Source organism: Pteropus alecto, unplaced genomic scaffold, assembly GCF_000325575.1.
Source record: "Pteropus alecto unplaced genomic scaffold, ASM32557v1 scaffold359, whole genome shotgun sequence".
Lineage (NCBI taxonomy): Eukaryota > Metazoa > Chordata > Mammalia > Chiroptera > Pteropodidae > Pteropus > Pteropus alecto.
In genome coordinates this window covers 3,876,430-3,882,092 of record NW_006443119.1, presented here as the reverse complement: position 1 = coordinate 3,882,092, position 5,663 = coordinate 3,876,430, and the positions used below count along the sequence as shown (strand labels likewise).

Here is a 5,663-nt window from a genome sequence, read left to right as displayed (position 1 = left end):
GAACCTGCAAATGTTACCTTACATGGCAAAAGAGAATTTGCAGATGTGATTAAATTAAGAATCTTGAGATAGGTAGAGTACCCTGGATCATCCAGGTGCACCCACCCAGAACAAGGGTCCTCGTAAGCAAAAGAGGGAGGCAGGCTTGTCAGAGTGGGGAAAGTAAGAAGGAAAAAGAGGTAGGAGTGACCCAGGGCCATGAGCCAAACAATGCAGGCAGGCTCTAGAAGCTAGAAAAAGCAAGGAAATGGATTCTCCCCTAAACTCCCCAGGAGGCATGTAGCCCTACCCACACCTTGAGACCTTTGTGGGGGTCCCTAGAACTGTAAGATATTAAATGTATATTGCTTTAAGTCACTAAGTTTGTAGTAATTTATTACAGCAGAAATAGGAACAAATACAGGAGCCCTGAGTGGTATTTTTAGGGAAACCTGGGAAAAGAGGGAGGGATGGGGAAGTACATAAAAAGGTTTCTCTTTAACTTAGTTTGAGGACCTCAGGAAGTACTGGGTGGTTTCCTGACAGCTGGCATGAGTTGGCAGCACTTAGCAGGCAGCGTATCCCCACCCACCACCTCATTGCTTAGGTCCCACATCCAGAGGTCTATCAAGTAAGACCCCAAATGCCACCAATGCCAAGTGGGAGCCCCTTCCTGAATGGGCAACTTTCTGCTCTGAAATAGAGCTAGCTGTCCCGTTGCTCATAAAAGAGGATCTCCCAGGAGAGGCACCTCAAGGAGAGGCAAGGGAGCTGCTTCTCCCCACGCCTAGTCCAGGGCAGAGTCAGATTTAAGGGATGAAGTCACTCTGGCTCCCTTTCTCCCGTGCACCCCTGGTTAAACAATCTTGCCACTCCCTCAATGGCCCTTGGGGCTCAGCAACAGCACAAGGCACCAGGGCTCAGGGGAAGCAGCTGTCCCAACCCCCTCACCTCTCTCAGCCCGAGGGCCTGTCTCAGGCCAGTCCCCACCCCCACACTCCAGCATGGCTGCTCCTTTCCACTCCAGCTCATCCAGCAGCACATTTCCGGCAAAGATCCTCCCCACAAATCAGTTATTTTTAAACCTCATTAAGAGCAACCGTCCCCCTTCCCCCAGCCTGGAAGCCGGGCCAGATAAATGTGGGTCTGGGCCTTGACCCACACCATCAGCCACACACACTCAGCTAGGGGAGGGCAGGCAGTTGAGTAGCTAAAGCCTGTGGAGAGAGGACAAGATTCCCCCCAGGCCAGCCCCAACTGCTCAGCCACCACTCAGTCTATAACCTGTGACCCCCGTCACACAGGGGCAGAGCTGGAGGCTTGGGAGGAAGGGGAGGGGGCTCAGGGCCACCGCCTTTTCTCAGTAAACATCCCTTTCCCAGCCCAATGTCCAGACCTCTCTCTGAGAACAGCTTCACTTATGGCCACCTGGGCCTCAGGGCTGCGTCTCTATGGAGCCAAGTGGCCCGAGGCCCAGGGATGACAGTGGCCCAGAGAAAGAAAGGGTAGGAGAATGATTAACCCAGCATCAGGGTTAGGAAAGGTGAGCAGGCCTGAAGCTGGACCCTTCCAGTGCCCCTGACGGGCAGCCTCTCAGGCCAACCTCTGGACTCAGGGTGGATGCTGAGGACCCCTCCCCTACTCTGGCGCCAGTACACAGCTGGCAGTCTAACAGCCTCCAGCTGCAGTGTCCAGGCTCCACTCTGAGGCTGTTGCCCTGGGGTGCCAGAGCCATAGGGCGGAGCTCTGGGAAGGGGCAGAACTCCAGGAAGGAGAGAGCCCAGCCAGGCACAGCCTGTGGCAGACAGTTCTCCTCCCCACCCCCGTGGGCAGGCGACCGCTGATGGGCTGCGGCTGCTGAAGCGGGAGTGGCCTACCCTAGTGACACCCACAGGACCTACTCCTGCCCTCCATCAAAGAAAGGGAAGACAAGCAGTTGCCTGCTGGGATGAGGAGAAGCTGTGTGGGAGATGCCCAGGGCAGAGGATCCAGAGGGAAGACAACAGCTGAACGACTTGTGGGGTGGGTTGGCCGTGAGTAACCTAAACTGGAGAGCTGCCTACAGCTGTGGGAACTGCTCCACACCCCCACCCACAAGGGTACAATAGCTGGGAAAGGGGGAGGGGCAACAAAAGGCCCCACCCAGACTCTGGGCTGGAAGTTTACCTCACTCCTCAGACCAATGCCAAGGAAAAAGCAGACTGGGGTGGGGGTGGGAGCATTTTGAGCATTCCTGGCTGGGGGTTTAATTGGGAAAAGAAAGGTACTCTCCATTAATTGTGCAGATAACACAGGTGAACTTCTCAACTCCAGAAATGGGACTAAGACTATTTTAAGAGGGCAAAATGGGGTACCTGTCCCCAACGCAAAGTACCACATGGAGCAGGCAGAAGGTTGGTGGGAGAGCTACGATTGGGACAGCCCCCTCACCACCATGTCAATGAGCAAGAGAGAAAGCTGAACCTACATAAACAGGAAGCCACAAGGCCTGCAGGAGGTAGGGTGAGATGGGGGACGTTGCCATGGCTTCTGTGTACCAAACACAGGCAAGGGGTAGGGTGGGGGCACTAGACAGAAGCATGCACTCAACACAGAGGCGTGATGAGGAGCTTCCAAGCACTTGGGCAGAGGTGGGTCCTTGAGAAAGTGGCCCCTCACAGCAGTTCTCAGGGATAGCCAGGTACAAGCCGATCCCCAAGGAGGCAGCTATGGACAGTACAGAGAGCATTTGGAGATGGGAAGTTCTGAGTTTGAGGACAGAGAAGTAGACTGAAGGAAATAGTTCAGAAGAAATAAATACCCTGGGAACAGAAGATATATTCTGAGCTAGAGCCCCATACCTGAAAATCCTGTTGGGAGACCTGGATGGGGTGAAGAAAGGATTAGAGGCCAAACCCCAGGGGGCAGAATAGGCACTGAGACAGGAGAATGAGAAGGTTGCAGCTGGACAAAAACTACTTGTTGGTTCTGGAATGGTAGGGCCCTGCTGGCCTTACCATACCTTGGCCTCTTCTGCAGTTTTAGGTCATCTCTGTGAATTAAGAGACGGAACTGAGAGCGGGGTTGAAGCTGGGGAGCTGTCCCTCTGCCTGGTGCTCTGGAGTCTGACACACAACTAGGGAGAGCCCATCCAGGTCTCCTCCGGCACCAGACCTCCACAGCAGTCCATCCTCACTTCCAGCAGCTGCCTTCTGCTCATGGATACCAATTCCCCCCAGAAAGTCCCTGGTGTGGGCTCCAGGAGGTTTGCAGTGCGGGAAGGCGGCAGGCCGCTTCCGGTCCCGTAGGTCCGCAGCGCCCCCCCCCAACCCCGGCCACACCCTGTGCCGTTACTGCCTAATGAGTCACACTGCCTGCCGCTGGGGTGACGCAGTGGTCTGGGCAGCCCGCCGCCTGCCTGCGGCCACCACCGGCTTTCCCAGCAGCTGGGGGCACGGGGTGGAGACCTCAGCTAGCCTAGGGGCAGGAGGGCCTGGAAATCGGCCATCCCTCCCACCATCACCTCACACAGGCAGGGTACCCGGGCGCAGTCAGGGATGCAGCCCCCAGAGATCTGCGCTAGGGGACTCTCCTGGAGTAGACTGCAGCTTCAACTCCCCGCCCGAACCCAGGAAGGCGAGGCTACCGTGGGATCTGAGCCCCTGAGCCTCAGCCCTTGACCATGAGTCCTCAGGAAATGAGCCGGCAGGAGTAACAGAAAGGATGGCCTTGGGGCGCAAGGGTCAGGCAGCCGCCCGCACGTGTTCCTGAAACCAGGAAGCTCAGGGACGCTCCGAACTGGCCCAGGGTGGCCCTGGGACACCAGACGCGCAGTCGCTCGGAGCCAACCAGCCAATCCTCGACGCTGTCCTTCCGCACCCCAGCGAGAACCCGGGGTTGGAGCCGACGGGTGGGTCGCAGTCCCAGAGCCCCTCCCTGCTCCGGGCGGACGCCCCGTCTGTGCACCAGCAACATGGTCTGACCTCACCACCCAGCAATGCGGGTCAGGGCCTGGGACAGGACCTGACAGCGTGAGGCGGAGCCGTCATCGGACCCTTGCCCCGCAGCCCTGGGTTCCCAAGCTGTGTTGCAGGTCGCCAGCCGGTCTTCTCGCTTTCTACAGATCCCCCTTCCCCCACTCCCCACTGCTCACCGTAGGGTAGTGCAGAGAGCGCGAACTCCTGGCGGGGCTGCAAGGCAAGTGGTGCGCTCGGGCCGGGCTGGAGGTTTTCAGCCGCTCCCGCCTCGGACGGGGTGGACCGAGGGCGGGGCGAGAGCCGCCAAGGTTTAAAGGCGCCGTAGCGCAAGCCGAGGGCCATGCTTAGAAGAGAGGGGCGTGGACGAGAGACTGGGTTAAAGGATCTGGGGAGCTGGGAATTCCACCGGGGAGTGGCGGTGGTCTCCTCCCGGGACGACCTCTACTCCACCCCAGAACCCATAGACTTGTGCTCCAGTGGGAAACTTTTTGCCTAGGTTAGCTCAAGACTCCAGGTTAGCTTACGTGGTTAGAAGCTGCTTGGTTTGAAAAGGGTGGTTAGGTAAACGGAGGCACAGGAAAATCCCTCCCCGCAAATAACTAGGGTGTGACTGGACTGGGGCTTGCAGGCAGGGACAGCACCCGCACCTACTTCAAGCCTAGGCAAGAAAACAGTAGTGAGGTCATTCATCTCCCCTGTGCCCAGGGGTGTGGTCATTACTGGAGCCCAGGGTTGGGACCCCACTACTCTCCCCTTCATCTCCTCCTATGTATTTTTTGGCATCTCTCCTTAAACCTGGAGGGCTCAGAAGAGGCGGCCCCAGTGGAGGAGGCTGGCAATTCTTGTCTCTGAGGGCGGAAGAGAACATAGTTTGGGGGTTGAAGCATATGCCCCGCCTTTCAGGCTTTAGCTGAGCAGTCAACCTAGGCTGGAGTCCCTGCTTACACTCATCAGTGCAGTTCTTCACGTAGGGTAGAAGCCCATTTCACCTGGGTTTCAAGGAAATCAACGACTTGTCCTCTCACCTTTTCATTCTCTTCCGGATTCAACCTGGCCCTAAATTCCAGTGCCAGTGATTCCCAAAGCAGCCAAAGTTTGTAGGGGTCTGTGCCTTCACACAGGCTGTGCCTCTCCCCGGGGTGCTTTCCCTCCCTTGACTGACTCTCATTTGCTCTACACCTCGCCCACTGTGACTTTTGGAAAATTACTAAAACACTAGATATGTTGGCTCCTTAGTCTAATAGTACTACTCATCTTAGTTGTAGAGAATTAACTGATACACCCAAGGCTCTCAGAGCAGTGCCAAGCACCTCAGGAGTGCTTGGCTGTTAGTGTCATTGTTCCCACTCTGAGGACTCAAGGATCCCCTACATGAAGCATTTGTCCCAGTACATAGCATAAGCACTCACTGTGTTGGCTCTTTCTTGTTACCACAGTAACCAGCATATCACTTTATCACAGAACTTATCACATCACATTGTAACCATTTCTTTGTCTGCCTCACAGACTAGAAAGAATTCCCTAAGGGCAAAGGTGTGACTTCCTTAACTTTGTATTTTCTCAGCATCTAGCTCAATGTCTGGTCTTTAGTAGCTCATTTCAATAGACAATAAATGCTTTTTGAATGGATGTTGAATGTACCTCTATTCATTCAGGAAGAGGCCCCTCATTTTTAAGGGTTCAGAATTTTCCCACCTCCCTCAGAGATTCAAAGCCAGATGACACAGA

At 55.6% G+C, this 5,663-nt stretch overlaps 1 protein-coding gene across 3 annotated transcripts in view; it reads right to left on the bottom strand.

Annotated features, from left to right (window-relative positions):
• The window catches only part of TAGLN2 (transgelin 2), a 6,825-nt gene extending 2,575 nt beyond the window's left edge, over positions 1-4,250 (bottom strand). For 2 of the 3 annotated variants that reach the window (XM_006922908.3, XM_025040476.1), the window contains exon 1: positions 4,112-4,250. The gene's annotated coding sequence lies outside the window, so the exon portion shown is untranslated. Of the gene's footprint in view, positions 1-2,980; positions 3,115-4,111 lie in introns of those variants that run through there. The other variant, XM_025040475.1, reaches the window with a different exon arrangement.
• Positions 4,251-5,663: the final 1,413 nt, after the last annotated feature.